The 20809-nt window shown below is 35.4% G+C and overlaps 1 long non-coding RNA gene across 1 annotated transcript in view; it reads right to left on the bottom strand.

Moving 5' to 3' along the window:
• The window catches only part of LOC117717887 (uncharacterized), a 364914-nt gene that overhangs the window by 85280 nt on the left and 258825 nt on the right, over nt 1-20809 (bottom strand). Inside the window, exon 6 of the long non-coding RNA XR_013113620.1 lies at nt 8018-8080. This is a non-coding gene — a long non-coding RNA (uncharacterized LOC117717887). The remainder of the gene's footprint in view (nt 1-8017; nt 8081-20809) is intronic.

Genomic DNA, 20809 nt, shown 5'->3' with positions numbered 1-20809 from the left:
ACTAAGTACTTTACATGCTTGCTTAGAGTCAGTTCTATTCATTTTCAAGCCATTGGATACTAGAAGAATCAACTGAAATACAAGTGTACAATGAATAAGAGATGTTCTTCTAAGTTGAATGTTTTAGAAAGAATAAATAAAATTTAATCACTTTAAAAATACTGTAGAATTGATGGAAAATGAGAAATAAAACTCAAAAAAGAGAATTATTCATACATTTCTTTCTAGATAAAACATTCATGAAGCAAATAAAAATTAGAGGTCAGAGGTGATAAATCTTGTGACTTATAGAATATATATATGTATACATATAATGTTAGAAGGTATATGTTTGTGTTTATATATAAAGAACGTTATATATATGTTATATATTATATAAAAATATATATAATGTTAGAAGGTATATATTTGCATTTATGTGTATATATAAAACTTTATATATATAAATTTATATATTAAACTTCATATATATAACTATATATTCTTTTATTTATATTATATGTACAATTTCTTCAGAATCTTTAATTTTATAATGTATGTAATATATGCACTATTTTAAAGTGATTTTTTAAAGAAAATTATTTATTGGGGCATAGGGAGATAGTTTAGTGAATAAAGTTCTGTAATTGTAAGCATTAAAACTTCTATTTAGTCCTCAGAAGTCAAGCATGGTGGTATGTGTTACTATCTCAGAAATGGAAATGGAAAGACAGGCAGGTTTTGAGGCTTGCTGGCCACCCTGACTACCTTGGTTGGTGTGCCTCTGTCCCAAGACTGTGAGAGACCATGCCTCAAGGAAAGAGTGGATAGAAGATTGACATCTGATACTTGATGTCACATACAAAGTTGCATCACATGCACATTCACAAGCACACACACACTTCTTTATGGCTTAACTAATTAACTGTGGACTCTACTGGACAAAATGAACAAGTTTTCTAGTGCTCATAGAAGAATTGCAAACCTATATAATATGTTATTCCTAGAAACTTAGCCTTTACATAATGGCTTTTGACATTTTGAGAGGGAAGAAAAACACAATGGGGACTTAGGGGGTTTCAGATGAAGGGATAAATGTGTCTACACATAAGTCACACTTTCCTTATAGCACAGTTCGATGAAGATGAAGACACATATAGATGATGAAAAGTCAACAAACCTTGAGCTCAGCCTTCAAACATATTCCAAAGTTAATATGGTATTCCTAATGTCACCTATACAAAATTGAAAGATCTTTAAAAGTCTACCTTAATTTAGGATTGCTCTTCTATGTTAGAATACTTTTATTTTGTTGATTATTTTAATTCACCAAGGAGCACTTGAATATGCTTTAAAATGCCAATGATACAGCAAGAGTTGTGAGTTATAAAAGAACTTAATTTTTTATACAAGGGGTTTGGACTTATAAATATTAGTGACTGGTTAGCTTCACAAATCTTCAAGCTTTACATCACAGGTCTTAATTAAGACTAAGATATAGACCTTTCAGTTGTCATTAGAATGCCTCCAATACAATAATAAGACATTGTGCATTGTCTGGAAATATCTTGGAAAACACAGAAGTTTCCACTGAAACAAAAGCTATTATAATTTTGTACAGAGGTTCTTGACACAACCCATAAATAACCCAAAGTTCAATTCAATACAACAGGCATTGATTCAATACAAATGTGGTTCATTCTAAGTACATAACAGAAAGTACAAGGCAAGACACAGTCCCTTCGGGCACTGATTATTATTAATGGAACTCAGAGTAATTGCTTTGGGAATGAAAGGTGTACAAAGACTTTGGGGAATCAAAACAGGAAGTCTCTCTTTCTGAATCAGTAAATGTTTTGTGAATGAGCACGATAGTATTTTGATGTAAAAGTAGCCGTGCTATCTTGCAGTAGAGATTAAAGTACAAAATTAAAAATTTAAGGGCATGCTACTTGCTTCTCATTCAGACCTTTCTTTCACATCTAAGAGACCCAGTGTGTCTCTTAGGAAAAAAGCAGGTATAATCAGGGGCCAGTCACCCTACATCAGGACTATATGGTTTTGCAGAGAAATGGGTCATGGGTTTAAGGCTCAGGATGACAGACCCTCTATCTTATCCCTTGGGGAATCCCCTCTGCTTATGAGTCACTCTTTGCTAATAAGAAGTAAGAGGGACTAAATGGTTATTTCCAGAAAATGACTCACTTATTGTAATAGCTCAGTTTATGTGCTGCTGGATTATTTTCAAAAGGCTGCATGCCGAGTAGTTTTGATTTCCTTGTAGCTCTTCTGCCTAACTTAGTTCACAGTACTATGAACTCACAATATTATGAACTTGGCTAGGTTTTCCAACCTAAGGCTCAGTCTATTGCTTAGGATGCTGGTTGTATTCTTCTTTCCTCTCTTTCCACTTTACCTTAATGCCACATGCTATCAAGAATGCAAGGTAAATCAGAGGCGATGGGAGAAGAGGCAAAGGATGCTTTAAATATTATCAAAGTGCACTTACCAAATGAATTAAATCAACCACCACGGCTATAAACATATCACACTGCCACAAAAATATAGCGGTAAATTTGGATTCATTAACAATTGAATGTTTTTTGTTGTAGACGATCTTTCATCTGATACAAATTGTACAACTCTTAGCATACAGTAAACCCTGCTATCTATGAGCCAATATCTATCAAATGACCCAATTTGGATGATTGGTCCTATGTGACCCAATGTCTATCCTCAACATGTATTATGATTTTCTTCAATTTTGGGATCCAGTTTACCTATTTCTGACTCATATCATCAGTGGCCCTAGAGATTGGTATCTTTCAAATTAATCTTGTCAACTTTTATATTTATATTTGCTATTGATTTTTTATTCAGAAACATACAACAATTTTAGCAGCCCTAGAGGTGACTTGGCAAAATATGTTACAGTCAAAAGCAAAAATAGAATTATCAAATATAGCTTCCTCACCACAGAGAGTTTTAGAACTCTTCTTCTCTGATGCTATGCCCCTTGCTCTTCAGAATTTGTATCATTTCTATGTAATCAGTGTAATGAGTTATAGTTTCATCTTCTTTAGGCTTCTTCCTTAGGAATCTACAATTCCAATTCTCTTTAGAAAGTACATGCACAAGATCATAATTCTATAATCTGATATAATATTTACTTTAGAGTGTGTTATGTGTTTGTGTATAGTGTGTGTGTGTGTGTGTGTGTGTGTGTGTGTGTGTAAAGGGGTGTTCAGATGCTCACAGAGACCAGAAGAGGGTATTGGATTTCCTCTAGACAGAATTGAAGGTGTTGAAAACTACCCATGTGGGTACTAGAAACTAAACTCAGGTCTTCTGGAAGCTTCATAATGGCTGAGCCATCTTTCCAGCCACCTCTTATAATATTTTATAGCTTACTATTAAGGTACAAATTATAGTTGGCCTCGGTAGTACAATTAACTCTCCTGCATTGAATGGAAACCAGGACTTCCTTTGCAAGAGTATGTATTTGATCCTTTCAGTATATATATCATGTGACCTCCAGATCTATGCAACCAGTATTGGGGTAAATTACACACACACACACACACAAATGAAATGAATGCTATTTTTCAGGGCTAATAGATGACAGAGACATCCTAGCTAACTACTTTTTTTGGCCATTTCTCCCATATTTGTGCCCAACCAACACTGTATGACAAGATACCACTTCTATTTTCCAATATACATTTTTTCTTTATTTCTTGGAATTTGCTTTTGGGGACATGATCTCAAAAACATTTTGTTTTCCCTGAGACTCTAGTAATATTGCTCATATACAAAATAATTTTGGTCAGATTTGGATTCACATATCTATAATTCCAGCCCCCAAAAAGCTAAACCAGAAAATCCACAAGTTCAAATACATACTGTGCATCATGGTGAGGCTTAGACTTGCCTTACCTATTAGGCAAACCACATCTCACAAAACAATGGTTGAAAATAATTAATGTTTAATTTCTAATGCTTATTCATTATGTATACCAGCATTTATAAATCCTTTATTTAGTATTGTTACTGATAATTTTTAAATAATAAAAATATTTAGATGTTTAAGTACTATATTCTAAAAAAATTAATGATCACAAAAGTCAAAAATTAAGGTGATATATATATATATATGTGTGTGTGTATGTGAAATATGTATGATTATAGGATATATTCCTATTTATTGAGATAATTGTAGTTGTAAATTAAAGATTTTAATGTCAAAAGCTACTTAAATTTAGAGGTGAAAATAATCTATGCAAGATGAAATCAGTAACATAGTGTAACATACAGTAACATACTGTAACATACAGTAACATACTGTAACACTGTAGCACTGTAGCATACAGTAACATACAGTAACATACAGTAACATACAGTAACATACAGTAACACTGTAACACTGTAACACTGTAACACTGTAACACTGGAATACACTAAAAGGAACAACAAGCAAAATGTATTCAAAAATTCTAATTTACTTTATTACATGCTAATATAATATGCCTTTCCTTTAAATGAAAATGTTTCCAAATTTTAAAATTGCATTTTACATCCTTATTTTTTTAATCATTAAATTTCATGACTTGCTTGTGGGGTTCACAACAGAAAAACATCAGTTAATAAAGAGCATAGAAAAGAAGAAAAACACACAAAACACAAAAAATCGGGGTTTTAAATGAGACTTTTAAAGTGACCTGCAGTTGAAATTACTATTAGAAAGAAAAACAGTTTATCTGGAAAAAAAGGTATTTAAATGGTTAACACATATATACATTATTTAAAACTAGAAACTACAATGAAGAAGGTAGTAAATTCGTTCTAATTTTTATTCCAGAGAAAAAAGTATTTGCAAATTTTAAATTGTATTTATAGAATAAATCAAAGTAGTAAAAAAAAAAGTCAATATATTATTGACTCAGAAGAGTCTGGAACTTAAGGTTATGAAAATTTAATTGGATCAGTAAAGAAAATTCATATTTAAAAAATCTTCACAGAGTGAAATCTTATAGCCCATTTATTGATCCTCTAAATATTTACTGTTTAGATGTATAAGCAGTAAAAGAATACAATAAAAAATAAGACACGGACTTTGCCCTCAAGGGGCTTACAGTCTAGTATGAAAAATATAAGTAAACATATCTATAACTATAATATAAAATAGAAAGTGATGGGTCATGAGAAAACACAGATAATATATTATGGAATTTATTATCATTTAGACATGTTCTTTTCTAAGTATGAAATAAAAAAGAACCAATAATCTATTTTAAAATGTCAAATTTTGTGAATCTGTTGAGGAAAGAAACCAAAGTTTCAATATTAACGTAACTTAATTCACTATCCATCCGCTCTTTAGAATGGTAAACACAAAATAACAACCGGTGAGAAATAGCATTGTGTCGTTGCTTCACAAGTAGACACAAGCAGAATCACAACCATCAGGTCTGGAATTATCAGGTAAAGGTGCTAAGGCCTCACGTACTCATGACACATTACTTTCTTGCACAAAAATTGGCTCGGTCAGAATAATGAGATGAAGAATTCCTCGATGGCTCAAGTGTGCTCCAAGGAAAGCTAGAAGGTTGTACAGTTAACTCCCAGGGTGTAACTCTAAACCATACAACCTACTACCTCAACCCGGATGCACACAGCTTCCAATGTTTCTTCAAACTCCTTATCATATCTTCAGTCCGCTCCTCCAAATATGGCGGCCAAACACCTAAGGGCTTGGCAAGGTTGTGGATAGAATATTCTAGCAGTTTATAATCAACCTCAATGATATCTTACAGGACTACCCTAATCTGGTGGGCTTATAGTATAGGTCACGTGAAACGTCTTCCATTACAACACTTTTATTAGCGGTGAGCAACTTTAAAAGTCAGTAGTGTTAGGCCTCGATTTTGAAGAGACACTGGCTCCATTGTAACATAAAAATCTAGTGATAGACTTTCCTCTGTTGTTGAAATGGATAAGACACATTTACTCACAGAAAAAGTGCTGAGGTTTCTTGACGACAGCTATGCAGATTTTTTTTTTTTCTCAAAGCCAGCTATTTAGAAACACCAACCTTTGGAAAGCAGTTTATTGCACTGGAATTTAACTTTGAATGGCTCTGCTACAAATGCTTCCAGAAAGTCGACAATTAAAACTTGCCTTGTAAGACATGTGAGGATTGATATATACACAAAGAAAAAGGAAATATTAATGTTCCAAGGCTATGTAAAATAGTGGAGTGTTAACAGGAGTGTACTGAGATGTGATTGAGTAGCACTTTCAGAATAGTGCTTTGTCAGACTACCACACTGCCACAGACCCATAGAAGCGAGCTTGTGCGGTCCACTTCACCACAAGATCGGATCTACGGGTTTATGCCAATGGGCATCATCTCACATGGACTTTTTAGTAATGTAGCATTTGTTCTAAGTATCTAATGCGAGTAGGGGATAAAAATAAAATTAATATTATAGTGTAAATATTTTAAAGGCTGTACTCTCAGAATGCATATTCCCAGTTAAAGATCTTCATAAATACAGTGACTTAAGTACAGGTTTATAAACATGAAGATTAAAAAGTAGTTTTCAAGATCTTCCTTTACTTTCCTTTTTTTTTTTTTTTCTTTTTTAGGATTGTTTTTGTTTTTAATGGTGAATATTTTCACATTATTGTTAAACTATTCTAATTAAGAATCTAATATATGCATATATGAATTATGCTGTTGTGCGGCATAGATATAGTATGATAAGTCTACAGCTAAGACAGAGATTATTAAATTGTATATATGCTAGAGTGATTGTATTTATTCACATAAAACTTAGTTAATGATTTTTGAGATTTAGTCACATTATAGCTTTTGTAAAACAAAAATCTTGCAAAACAAAGATCTTGTTGACTGGATAAAGAACACAAAAATCACAAATTTTAAATGTCTAGAGTTGGGATGAAATTAAACTTTTACAGTAGTGAAAAAATGGTATCAAAATCAAAAAAATCAATGACATGGTTGGTGTTATTCCTGCTATTCTGGACTGTCTGTATCACATCAAAGAGCTTACATTCCCTTGCAGCAAAATACATTTCAATGTGTTTTCCAAGATCTATGTCCTTTCAACAAAATACACAGTCACATATAACTCTTCTCTGTTCAACAGGTTGAAGTGAAATAAATGATTCTTAATTTTGTAATCTACTCCACTGTAAGAAAGCAAGCCACTGAGCATACATAAAACCAGTTACGTCTACTTTTTTAGAGTGCCAAGCTCATCTGCAGCAAAATTATAAGTTGTACAGTCGTTAATCATTTCACTCATATCTAAAATGATTTAACTTTTCTTAATTATATCTTCATTGTGAAAAATAATACTGCATGGTAATTACTTTATGATCTGGCATGTTTTGAAATAAGTAAAAATAGAATGTATTTTTCTAGAGTTTAATACAGATAATTTGGCCTACACAAATTTTCATCGTTATTTATTTTCAAATCATTCTACTTATTAAAATTGTAGTAAATAATCAACAATCATGCATCCAATTGTAGTAAAAGTATTTTGTCATATATTTATACATTTCATGTTTAATAAAAGAGGAAACACTGGCTGTAGCTTTTATTACTACAAAATATACTTTGGCTTTATTGTCTTATTAGATCTCTGAAAAACAAACTATGAGTTTATACTTTTCTCTCAGATTTTATTTCCTTTTATGTGGTAGAACCACTGAGAACATATTTTCTTTTCATTAGTTTCCTATTCAACCATCTTTTACCTGTATTGTATAAATCAACATACACGTATGTCCTCAGAAAGAAGGAAACTGGGCATTGATCACAAAACCAAACAAAAGGTTTACAAAGGCAAATAATACTGTAAACTCTTGAAAGAAAACCATCAAAGAAAACTCCAATAGGTACCTTCATAAAAGGAAGGACAATTTTTTATAGCAAACACAGACATGATCATTTTCTCTTTAATATTTGAGGTTAATTACACTTTACACTCGCGCCTTTTCATTTTACCTGAGATGATTTTTCTCCTGTGGTCATTTTTCTTCTCTTCTCATATGCACTTTAAATGTTCCCCTAAAACAACCACAAAAGGAAAATATCAGACAACTGCCACCTACAAGGATCATCTGTGTAGACTGTGAGCAACCGAAGGAGGTGGACAGGAAGACAGCACAATGTCAAAATGGGAAAACCCTTAAAAGTCTTTTTCTTCAGGCTTGGCAGAATCAGAGGGCCCCACCCCAGGATACTCATATGACACCGAACTACTTTCACAGTTTGCCGCTACATGTTCATTTTGGTTGGCATTGCTTTCACAGGAGCAGCTCTGAAAGTAAAAGGATGTGCCTCTTACGGAAGCCACTATGTTATTCACAATGAAGGGGTGAATGCTGAAAAGAGCTTTAGATTGGCATGCAGCTTAATAGGATAATTAAGAGTGTGAGGATTAATGGCTCCTAAAATAACATTCAAAATAATGTTTTTTTTAAAAACTAAAGGATCATGAAACATGAAAAACAGGTTTATCAATATTAATTAAGCCTTTGGAAGTTGGCTTTCCACTAACAAAGGAGGAAGAAGAGCTATTCTGCAAATAATTAGTGAACAATAACTAATAAAGTCAATAAAACATTGCTTCAAATCTTATCTGTATATTAGGTCTGTGTAATGTCTAATAATTGCTTCACAGATGACCAAGAAGAAGACAGAATTAACCAGCTGTATAATATTTCTCTTTGTTTATCCTTACCTGCTTATGATATCATGAAATAAAAATTTTAAATTGTAACAATTATTCTAAAGTTCACTCCTCATGGAGAATATTATGATGTCAGTTCTTAGTATTAAATTGTAATCTTGATTGATACACACTGCATATCTCAAAGCATTTTTTTCTTTTCTGAGATTTTGCTGCATGTTTAGAAACATTTTTTTAATAAAGAAATTTTTCAAAAGGGATATATCATCCCTTTTTAATTTATAAATCATCCCTCTACCACTAAAAAAGGAAAAACTGCATTTTGTTACACGATGTTGAACTTGCTCAGCAATTTTTTTTCTACAAATAGAGAAAATAATTAGAATGCAATGTAGTCACCTGCCGAGCCAAAGCAACTCTGAACTTGAAGCAAGTTTGTACAGACTTTCCCCACCGCAACAGTGCAGGGCAACTTTCAACACTTCGCAACTGCTCTAGGGCAAATTCTTTTTCCTTGTGTTTTTAGTAGAATTATTAAGGAAGAAGCTATTTTTTACTTCGCAATGGAGAATGCGCTCTTTTTATCACCATCTCTCTTCTACTGCAACCAGCGTAAAACGGAATTTAACTTAGCATTATGTGTATGCATTTTCGAAGTAAGCTCTCTTTTTAGAACTTCGAGAAATTTCTCCTTTTGCATTTTAAATTATGAGTCACAGAAAGGTTTTACTACTGATTCCCAAGCCTGTTTCTCCACAAAATATATTACCGGACACAAAAATCGGAGATAACACATACTACTGTCTGCCTAAAACTTTTGTGCACAACCAAAGCAGGGGCATACGTCTATAGAGAGTTTTCTATTTTAAGTTCAGTGTCTATGCTAATTACGATTAGAGTAAGAAAGCAAAAGAAAAAGTATAAAGTGGGTAATGAGTTAATAAGAATAAATTGAAACTGCAAGGACCCTGATTTATGGAATAGAAAGTATAAAAAGAAACAACAAAAGTTATACCTGATATGAAAGTGCGGGTTCACCAAGTGCAATGTACTGCTCTTAGGCCATTGTTTTTTGAAATAATAATAAAAATAAATAAATAACAAAGAAGGTTCATAGGTTTGTGTTGCCTCCAAAGCTGCTTAACGAAGCCGGATGTCTCAGGAGTTAGACAAACCAAAGTTTGCTTTTTGGATTGTCTTGGTTTGCATTTTTTGTTTGTTTTTGTTTTCACGCAGGCGTACGGCACCATTATCAGTATTTTTCGGCTCTCTTGCGAATACTGAGAAGCTCAGGATTTTTGTTTGGTTTGGGTTTTTTTTGCTGTTTCTTCAGGGCTCCCGGTATTTCTCAGAGAAGGAGGTTCAGAGAGCTTGTCTTCCTTTTCTTCCTTCTCCATATTCCAAGCACAAAGCACTGCGCAGAATCTGCACCAATCATTGCCATCAACTGGCAGCAGAAGGGTAGAAAGTGGGAGAGACCCGGAATCCTTCCAGGCTGTTCTGACTTGAGAAATGAGGACTGCACACGTTCGTTTCCCGAACCGAAGGGGTGAAAAGGCTGGGTGCCAGTTTTCTACTCGGCTGCAATGATCTCATATGCATTGCTCTGTAGTCCTGTTCGACCAGTTCAAATGCCTGTTCATTATGAACCAAATACATACATAAATAAATAACCCAACTTCTTGAATTCTTCAGTAACCAAAAAAAGGGTATTAACATAAAAATTTTAAAAAGTCAGCAGTCAGAAAAGGTAAAAAAAGAAAAGCAAAAAAAAAAAAAAAAGCACATAAAATTTTAGGATTCACTTGTTATGCCTCAATATTCTGTTATTATTTTCCTTTTCTCTCTCTCTCTCTTTAGAGATAAGCAGCAGAATTTCTCAGGCGTGAAAGGGACAGCCTCCTGGTGGCCTGCCAAAAGCCCAGAATAAAGGCGAAGTTGTGCTTCAAAGCTCAGTTGCTTGCTGAGTCTGGCTAAAGTCAAGTATTAAGATCCACCATTTTCTGATCCTTGCTAGAAAAGAAGAAAAAAGTCAGGCCCGTTTGCTGCTTCCAAGTCTCCGTTGGCACCATCACAAAATCTCAGTCGTCAGGTCACATGATTCTCTGCCAAATGTAGAGTGAGCGCATTCCCATCAACCATTCTGCTGATACTGCGAAGGCAGCTATTGTCTCGTTTAGACCCAAAGTTCAGCCCACTCTTCATTGAATTAGCTGAAAAACGCATCACCTTTGGGGGCTGGGAGTCATGGAAACGTCTACCTGGCAAGCTGCCCACTTTTTCTGCCCATCAACCAGAGATGGGATTGTGCTGCTGCTTAACGCAGTCATGACTTGGAATGTGAAGAGTCGTCCAAAGTGAATCTCATTCTTACAACGCCTGTTTCATTTGCACAGAAAACTCTGGCTCATAGGAGAGAGGGAGGGAAAGAGGGAGGGAGGGAGAGACGGAGGGAGAGAGAGAGAGAGAGAGAGAGAGAGAGAGAGAGAGAGAGAGAGAGAGAGAGAGAGAGAGAGAGAGCGAGCTACAAAAAATAGCAAATAAAGGTCTGAACATGCTTACTTTGCAACTTTATTTCTCAACGTACCCAAACGGTTCTCAAACCGGAAGACTGAGTGCCCTGCCCTGCGAGTTTTCATTAAAGGCATATCTAATGTTTTCTTTTCTGTAAACGCAACAATCCTAGCCCATTTGTTTTATTCTCTCACTTTAAGACTTCGAAACAAAACCAAACCTCCCAGTTTTCCTTTTTGCATTTTTATTACTTTCTGATTTTATCTAGCACCAATTTTGTGCTACATGCCCACAATATCCACTAGCAACAGAGATGCATTATTGCTCCCATCTCCAACAAAGTGGTCCCCTGAGAGGCTGGGGTGTCTCCTCCAGCAGGCAAAACCCTGCAATTGGGTCTTGTGATAATCCCCATCACTACCTAGCACAGCTGCTATGCAAGTTTACTAAGATTGACACATGTGAGAAGTGTTCTTTCTGTTCCCTTACTGGCTGCGGGTTGCCTGTGTGGCATGAAAGATGCCTTTGAAAGACTCAGGGAGTATATCAACAGCTCTTAGGCAATAAAATGAACTGCTCCCCCCCCCGTTGAATTTCCATTCTAGCATGCAATGAGATTTTTCCCATGTACAAACATTTCCATACTTTCTAACAAAAGTGGAGAGAATTCAATCTTTAAATATTTTCTTCAGCAGAATGTAAAGCCAAGTGGCAAAGTAAGCATTGTTAATATTTAAGTCAAAGATACAGAACACAATGTAAAAGGCCTACATTTTCATACATGATTGAAAATTTGGGAGTGATTGTGTATTAAAGTAAATTATGTGTGTAGTAAGTCTAAAATTATGTTCAGTGCCTTATCTGAGTAATGGATCCGAATCCCTCTCCAGGAATGCACATATATTAAATATTATTTGACAATTCAAACTGTGACTTGCCTAAACATTATTTGTGAACGTCAGAGAACTAGGAAATGAGCCATCGATGGTTTTAAAGGTTATTATCTTATTCATGAGGTCACTTTAGGAGCACTAGGGGTGAATGTCACATGCCCATATGGGAAGCATCATGGGATCCTGCCTGTCTGTAATTGAAACGTGCACGAAGTTCTACACAGTAGAACTTGACCTCCGACATGTGGTAAAGTTTGCAATTCCTTTTCTCCTGGACTGAAAATTTCTGGGCAAAATCTTCTAGAGTCTTAACCGCAAATCTAAAGAGTGTTGGGTAGAGAATTGTACAGTGCGAATTTAAAGCCCCTGTACATTCAGGCTGCACAAAGTAGGTGGACAGACAGAATGAGAAATTTAAATTCACAGTGACTGGTTAGTTACGCAGCAATTAAGCACTAGTGTTTGCTAGGTTTTATAATAGGCATAGGGGAATAACAGTAAGTCAAAGGATGAGATGCCCATGGGGTGTCATTCGGTAACTAGTCTGAAATGAGAAAAGGTCACTGTAAAACAGTGAAGCTAGTATCCAGAGGAAACCTATTAGAGTGAAACTTTTCATGAAACAAGCAGGAAAAAAAATAAAGAGCAGGAGGGAAATGCATATTCAATATGAATTACTAATGGAAGTATTTTCTCAACCTGAAGTTTTCCCTTTCAGTAAAAACTCATTAATTAGTTTCTAATAATTTTATTTAACTTCCATAAATAAACTGATGTATAAGTTGCACGGCGGCCTCCCAATTCCTAATGAAAGAAATAAAGAAAATGAGAGGAGCAAACTTTTGTGCTTCGAGCATGGAATAAATGTTTTCATTTAAATCTTCTATTAAATATCCAATATCCCTGAAGAATATGTATAAAGCAGAAGACTGTGTCAGATTGAGAGACTATGGAGAGGAGGCTGGAGACTCTGGCTCTGAGAACTGGAGTGCTTGTGAGTCCCTTCACTTTTGCCTTGGCTGGTTTTAATTTGTTTGTTTGTTTCCTTTTTTTTTTTTTTTTTGTTTTTTTTTGTTTTGTTTTTTTGTTTTTTGTTTTTTGTCATGGGATCAGAAGAGTGACCCAAAAGGACAGTAATTTTTGGGACAATGTTGTTTTAATTTTTCTTTCAAGTTTGTTTTTTTTTTTTTTTTTTTTTTTTTATTCTTTTCAAGACAGGGTTTCTCTGTGTAGCCCTGGCTATCCCAGCACTCACTGTATAGACCAGGATGGCCTCGAACTCAGAGATCTGTTTGCCTTTGCCTCCAGAGGGCTGGGATTAAAGTCATACATCACCATTGCCCAGGTCGGACACTGCCATTTTCTATAGTCAAACGCCAAAGAAGGAACTTTGTGACTACATTCTAACCCACACTTACAAATGTTAGCTTGGAAGCTTAAATGCTTCTAAGATAAAATAAGGAGTCTGAATGCCCTTTTCCCAACATCACCGGAATAGTAGAAGACAAGTTTAAAGACGAGTTAATGAAGCCGGGTTAGGAGGAGGGGAAACAAATGAAAATAAATGTAATCATACACACACACACACACACACACACACACACACACTCATACATGCATATACATGTGCAAAGATGCCATGGCAGAATGCATTAGTTTTAGGCTAACGTAAAAAGTAAATAAAATAAAAACATAAGCTAGAAAACAAACCTCAAAACATTAACAATTAAAGTATCACAGAGTGTGATACATTTGTTTAAATATTTATTAATTTTAAAACAAAGTTTTGCTATGGAGCTTAAGTTGGTCACAAATTCCTAGTCTTCCCATTCCTATCTTTTGACTAAGGGTGTTTCAAGAGTGTATTGCCACATTTAGATTTCACAAAGTGGGTTTTATTTTTTTTTATTTTTTGTTTTTGTTGTTGTTGAGTTTTGCTACAACACACTCAAAATAGACATCAATTGACAGAAAAGTAGAATGACATTTCCAAGTACTTTCAAAGTACAATATGTGTTCAAGTAACCCATGGTTACAGAGGACATCTTAAGCAAGACAAACAGAAAGAAAAAATAAAATATTGAGGAAGAAATAAAAACTGAAAACGTGACATGTACAAATTTATTGGATGCCTTTACAGTAGTGTTCAAATGGAAATTAATTAAGTGTACACATTGACAATGCCTCAAATTCTTCCTTCACACTCTAACCCAAAACCCATAATAATAGCCTAAGTAGTGAGAGGAAGGAGACTTGAACATAAACAAATAAATTTAAAAACAAAGAAAGAGAGAAAGCCAATAAAATACCATTTGGGTTTTTTTTATGGTGCCTATCAAGTTGACAGAAGTCCTGCAATAATGGAAAGTCAGAAGATCCAGCCATCAATATTATCACAGCCTGAAATACGGGTGTTTATCAGAGGTCAGGATGTTATTTAGGGGTTAGAATCAGTTCTTATAGCTAAGCAGCGAGCACTCTTAACTTTTCAGCCATTTCTCCATCAGATTTAACTTTTTAAAATAAAATTTTGAGAAAATTCCATTCTTCCATCCTGATGTAGGAGGAGCTAAGGTGGAAGGAGTAAGGAGAGGAAGAGGAGGAGTAAGGAGAGGAAGAGGAAGAGCTAGGAGAGGGAGAGAGATGAGAGAGAGGAGAACATGGAAGCAGTTGTTCACATGTCTCCTGCAGTCAAAGGTAGTTTGTATATCTTGGATGGGTATAGAGTTATACCTCTGATTGAGTGGGCATATTATTATTATTATTATTATTATTATTATTATTATTAGTTTGTTTTTCGAGACAGGGTTTCTCTGTATAGCCTTGGCTGTCCTGGAACTCACTCTGTAGACCAGACTGGCTTCGAACTCAGAAATCTGCCTGCCTCTGCCTCCCAAATGCTGGGATTAAAGGCATGCCCACCACTGCCCGGCGGGCATCTTGTTATTGATCATTACCAAATATATAAATCTTTGGATAATCTAAGCATTAGAGTCTCATTGTACCGAGACTGTGTGGTTGGCGTGATGGTCTGGGCAATGCCCAGCCTTGCAGGGACAGTGTGGAAGATTGGCAGAGCCATCTCCCACATTGGCATCTCATGGGTGGCAGGGCTGGTGTTTCTGGCTGCCCGTTTCTAGCTGCGGTGTGCACGTGGCCTCTGGCCACAGAACATGGCGGCTGACCTAGGCAGAGCTGTCACATTTTCGATAGTTGGTTTGACCAGCAGATGTTTTAAAATATTTACTTCGACATCCTGAAACAACTTATCTCAATTCACTTAAAGCTATTCAGGAAGTTGAATTTATAACTTAGCGGTTTCCTCAAAGGATGCAGATGATTTCCACAAACAACACTAAACAATACTGACAGACTTAACACCAATTCTATACCATTGTTTTGATGAAATTTAAAACAGGTAGTGGCTTTCATTCATTTCCTAAAACTAATTATTATCCTGATTTTAAATCCATGCAAGAAAATCTCTAAATAGAAAAACTAGAAACCAACAGCATTCGTGATTGCAAACACAAAAATCCTTAACAAGCTATTATCAAACTCAATTAATCCAGATATAAACACTACATAGCATGAGATGATGAAGTTTATTACAAGAATGAAAAATCTGATCAAAACCCACAGAATATTCTTCACAGTATTTAGAGCTAAATAACAAATATCAAGTAATACCATTTGACAAAATTGAGCATCCATTCATGTATGGTTTAAAACATAATTAAGGGAAAGCAAAATATTAACTTGATAAAGATTTCTAAAACAATGACAAAGTGTCTTGTGTTAATACTATATTTATATGTAATGTTCAAATAGTGAATACTGTTCAAAATCAAGGATGCTCAGGCACCAAACACTGAGTCAATAAAGTAGTTCTGTAAGTTGTAGCTAGGAAAACAAAGAAAAAAACAACAACATAACAATAAAAAACAAAACAAAAGAAAGGAAAATGAGTGAAAGAAAGGAAAGGAGAAGAGAAGAGGAGACAGTGAGATAAGATAGGAGGGGAAACAGATGAAGAATACACAATACAATTAAGAATTAGTCAACAAAACCTCCTTCTGTATTGATAGCCTCTGCCCCTTCCCACTAGGTGCTCTCTTGCTTTGATTCCATTTCCCATGTCACATTGCCTGTATCCTGATCTTTCTTCCCAAACCTCCCCTCCTCTCCTATGATCCCTTTATACTCTTGTATACCCAGATTCCAGGCTTTAGAGCAAGGAACCACAAATGAGAGAACATGCAGCTTTTGTCTGTCTGGGTCTGGGTTACCATGCCCAATACAATATTTTCCAGGTCTATCCACATACCTGTAAGTTCATGATATTTCTTTTCTTTATAGCTGAGTAGTATTTCATGTCCATATGTGTTACATTTTCCACCTATTAAACACGTAGGCTGTTTCCATTTCCTGGCTAATGAGTATATGATTACAATGAAAATTGTATCAAGAGGATGTGAAATCTTCTCGGCGTGTACTAGGTAGATGTATTGTTGAGTCATATAGTCAATTTATTTTTGATGGCAGATATTTGATGATCCTTCATATTGCTATCCAGAGTTGCTACACCAATTTACATTATTTACATTACTGCAACGTGATGGTGAGGGTTCCACAATCTCACCAGAATTTGGTTTTAGTTATTTTGTTGATCTTAGGCATCCTGTCTCTAAGTTACTTGAATTTAAATTTCCCTAATTAGTAAGGATGTGAAACATTAGAAATATTTCTTAACCATTTTTGTTTTTTCTAATGAAAACTCTGTTTAGATTCCTAGCCCATTTTTATTCGAACCATTTATAAAAGTCTCAAGAAATCATATTATTTTAAAGCTATCAAAAATTTTTATGTTAGACATACATGTGTATGTATGTATATATGTATGCAAATACACACACATACACACACACACACACACACACACACACACACACACACACACACACCCTACCTTAAGAAAAGTTAAGCCACTGGGGCTGACACACTCTACACAAGAACCATAGACTAACAGAAACCCAAGTACTTGGCATGAAAAATATCCTTTTAAAAGCTTGGTCAGAGTATTTCTAGTGAGTCTCAAAACAGTACAGATTATTTGTGTAGACACATAAAATTATTATGAACTTGGTAACTTTGTATACATGCAAAGCAATTAGAATAGATGAAATAATTTGTGGGCAAAGAGATTGTAACAGGAGGAAACAAGCTATGCAATTCCAACGCAGATTGCATAATAGTATATTATTATAATTTATTACTTTATATGTAGCATAAGACTATAATAATAGCACATTCAATTATTGATTTTACCAATCAAGACTCTGTGGTCTTGTGGAAAAATAGGATATACAAAATAATAGAACAGAAAAGGAAATCAAGAGAGACATTCATTGTACAAGTTTGCAAATCCACCAGCAATGAAGGAGTATTTCCCTTGCTCCACAACCACTCCAGAATGTGCCGTCCTTTGAGTTGTTGCTCCTAGCCATTCTGATGCATGTAAGGTGGACTCTCAGAGGTTTTTTTTTAGTTGCATTTTCCTGATGACTAAGGACTCTGAATATTTTTTTTAGGTACTTCTCAGTCATTCATGATTTCTCTGCTAAGAACTCTCTCTTTAGCACTGTATCCCATATTTAATTGTGTTATTTGGATGGTTGGTGTCTAATTTCTTGAGTTCTTTATATATTTTGGATAATAGTCATTCATCAGATGTAGGGTTAGTGAAAATCTTTTTTTCCCTAATGTCAGTGTCCTTTGACTTTCAGAAGCTTTTCAGTTTCATGAGGCCCCGCTTATTAATTCTTGGCCTGAGCCCTTCGTGTTCTGTTTAGGAAGTTTTCTCCTGTACTAATGACAAGTTCTAGCCTATTCCCTACCTTTTGTTCTATTAGATTTAGTGTATCTGGTTTTATGTTGAGGTCTTTGATCCATGTGGGCTTGAGTTTTGTGCAGGGTGATAAATATGGATCTATTTGCATTCTTCTACATGCAGACTTCCCATTAGATCAGCACTGTTTGTTGAAGATGCTCTCCCTTTCCTGTTGCATGGTTTTGGTTTCTATGTCAAAAATCAAGTGTCTGTAGTTGTCTGGGTTAATCTCTGGGTCTTTGATTCAATTCCATTGATCAATGTTTCTGTTTCTATAGCAATGCCATGTAGATTTCATTACTATTGGTCTGTAGTACAGCTTGAAGTCAGTGATAGTACCAAGCAGAACTCCCCGTGGAGAGAAATGGACAGTAACGCACCACAAAAACTTTGACCCAAAATATGTCCTGCCTATGAGATGTACAAAAACAAAGATAGTGCAAAGACTGAGGGAATGGCCAACCAATGACTGCCCCAAATTGAGATCCATCCCATGGGCAAGAACCAATCCCTGACACTATTTATGATATTCTCCTATGGTTTCAGACAAGAGTCTAGCAAAATTGTTCACCTAGCAGTCAATGGATAGAGATGCAGAGACTCGCACCCAAACATTAGATGGAGCTGGAGAGCTGAGATTAGGATTGAGGAACTCAAAAATAATAGGGACTCCACAGAAAGACCAAAAAAGTCAAGTAACCTCAAGCCTCGGTGCCTCCCAGAGACACAATCAACAACCAAAGGGTGGTTTGGCCTAGACATAGCCCCCCTGCACATATGTAACATATGAACTTCATGTGAGTCTCCCAATTGGAGCAGGGGATCGTCTTTGAGTCTGTTCCCTGCGTGGACTGATTTGTCTGCACTCAGTGGAAGAAGATTCACCTAGTCCCTTGTCAACAAGTGGGGACCATGTGATGGGAGGGTTGTGTTAGTGGAGGGTGACACCCAGAAGAGGAAAGTGGAATGGGAGGAGTGCTTGAATGCGGGTGTTTTGAGAGGAGATGATAGACTGATATTGAATTGTAAAGTGAGTAAGTAAATGAAATTTTAAAAAGATATTCATATATATACCCAAATATTTGGAATAAAGTTGTAAAAATAGTAATATGAAATAGTTACTGTAAAAGTAACTTTTATTATCCTGTATTAATTGTTATCTTTGAGGCTTACTGACTCCTTTGCCAACATAGGCCTAGTCCTGGCACCTTTTAGCCTCTGTACAAGCTAATCTAGGCCTAAAGAGTTTTCAGCCCCTGATACTTTCCCTTTCTGATTCTTTCTGAATTCTGGTTGGCTGGCTCAAACAACAACTCAGTTGTTCTGGCTCAAAACTCCCCTTGAGACTGACTGACTCAATCTGGCTTTTCTAAGCTTCTGAATTGTTCTGTTTGGGCTCATACTAACATTGGCAATATGTTCTCATCTTCTGGCTCCTCTCCCTTCTCTGGATCTTTTGTCTTCAACTGTGTATATCTTGTTGTTTCTTCAACCTGTCTCTGTAAAACTGTCCCTACTTCTTTCCTTTCTTTGCACTACTCCTCTCGTAGCTTCCATTTTCTCCCTTTTCTCCTGAGAGTTGGGCCTCTTCTGACAAATCTTTCTCCAAACCGTCTTGTTTGCCACTCAATTAAACATCTCTTTCAAACATGTGTGCTTCTTTCTGTAAATCATCTTTAACTACATTGTTTGGGATTAAAAAGTGTGTACTAAGGGCATGACTGTATTCTAGACAGAAGGATTAAAGATGTGTGCTAAGGGCTCAGGTACACTACAACTAGAAGCAATTTTTTTTTTTTTTTTTGAGTGAATATCTCAATGTCAAAGTTCACAGTGTCATCAAATATCCTGTAACAGGTAATAGTTATTTCAAAGAATAGGGATGAACTAATCAGACATGAGCAGACTGAAATGAACAGTAAAAAACAGAAAGAGAACTTTAACCCAGTTAAAGTTAACCTTTAAGGTATGTGGTTAGGTGGGGTGCCTAGAATCCACACAAAAATTAACATATAAGGTTGCGGGCATCTCATGTAGCTCAATCTGAGTAAGAGAATTATGGGCAACTATGGAATGCCGAGAGCACAAACAGTCTTCCCAAAGGTTGATTGTCCACAACTGGTTCTTTAAGAACAAAGTGTGTGTGTGTGTGTGTGTGTGTGTGTGTGTGTGTGTGTGTGTGTATGTCTACTAATAAGAAGAAGTTCTGAATTTGAGAGAAGACAAGAAGAGGGACATGGGAAGGGTTGAGACGGGTTGGAAGGAGTAAGGGGAAAGTGATGTAACTGTATTCTAATTTCTAATAAACATATTTTAGAAAGAAAATTGATTCAATGGTCTGTTAAAATTACACATCTCTCATTTATTAAAAGGATTTGCTAAGAGTTTGAAAATGTAAACAACTGATTGTAAGAAAATATTTTCAAGCCACCTCCTCAGTGAAGTACCTGATTGCAGAAGACAGGAAGCTACATCACAACTCTGTAACAGAATTAATCCAAAAGGGAAAATGTACAAAAAAGCTAAGAGATTTTCACACTAAAAAGACAGATACTTGTAAACATACCAGTGGCGTCTAAAAAAAGTCATTAGCTATAAATAAAATGAAAAATAAACCCACAGAGGGACAATGTATGTTTATTAGAAGAGGTGACAGTATGTTTAACACTGACTATACAAAAGGGATATTGACTAGTGTCTGCAAGGCCTGCAGGAGACAAAGCTTAGGTCACCATGCTGAAAGGAGTTTAGCATATTCTTTAAGACCCAATAATAAAGCCAGCATGATGTCTTATTAGTAATAGCAG

This window comes from Arvicanthis niloticus, chromosome 12 (assembly GCF_011762505.2).
Source record: "Arvicanthis niloticus isolate mArvNil1 chromosome 12, mArvNil1.pat.X, whole genome shotgun sequence".
Classification (NCBI taxonomy): Eukaryota; Metazoa; Chordata; class Mammalia; order Rodentia; family Muridae; genus Arvicanthis; species Arvicanthis niloticus.
This window is presented reverse-complemented; position numbering and strand designations above follow the sequence as displayed.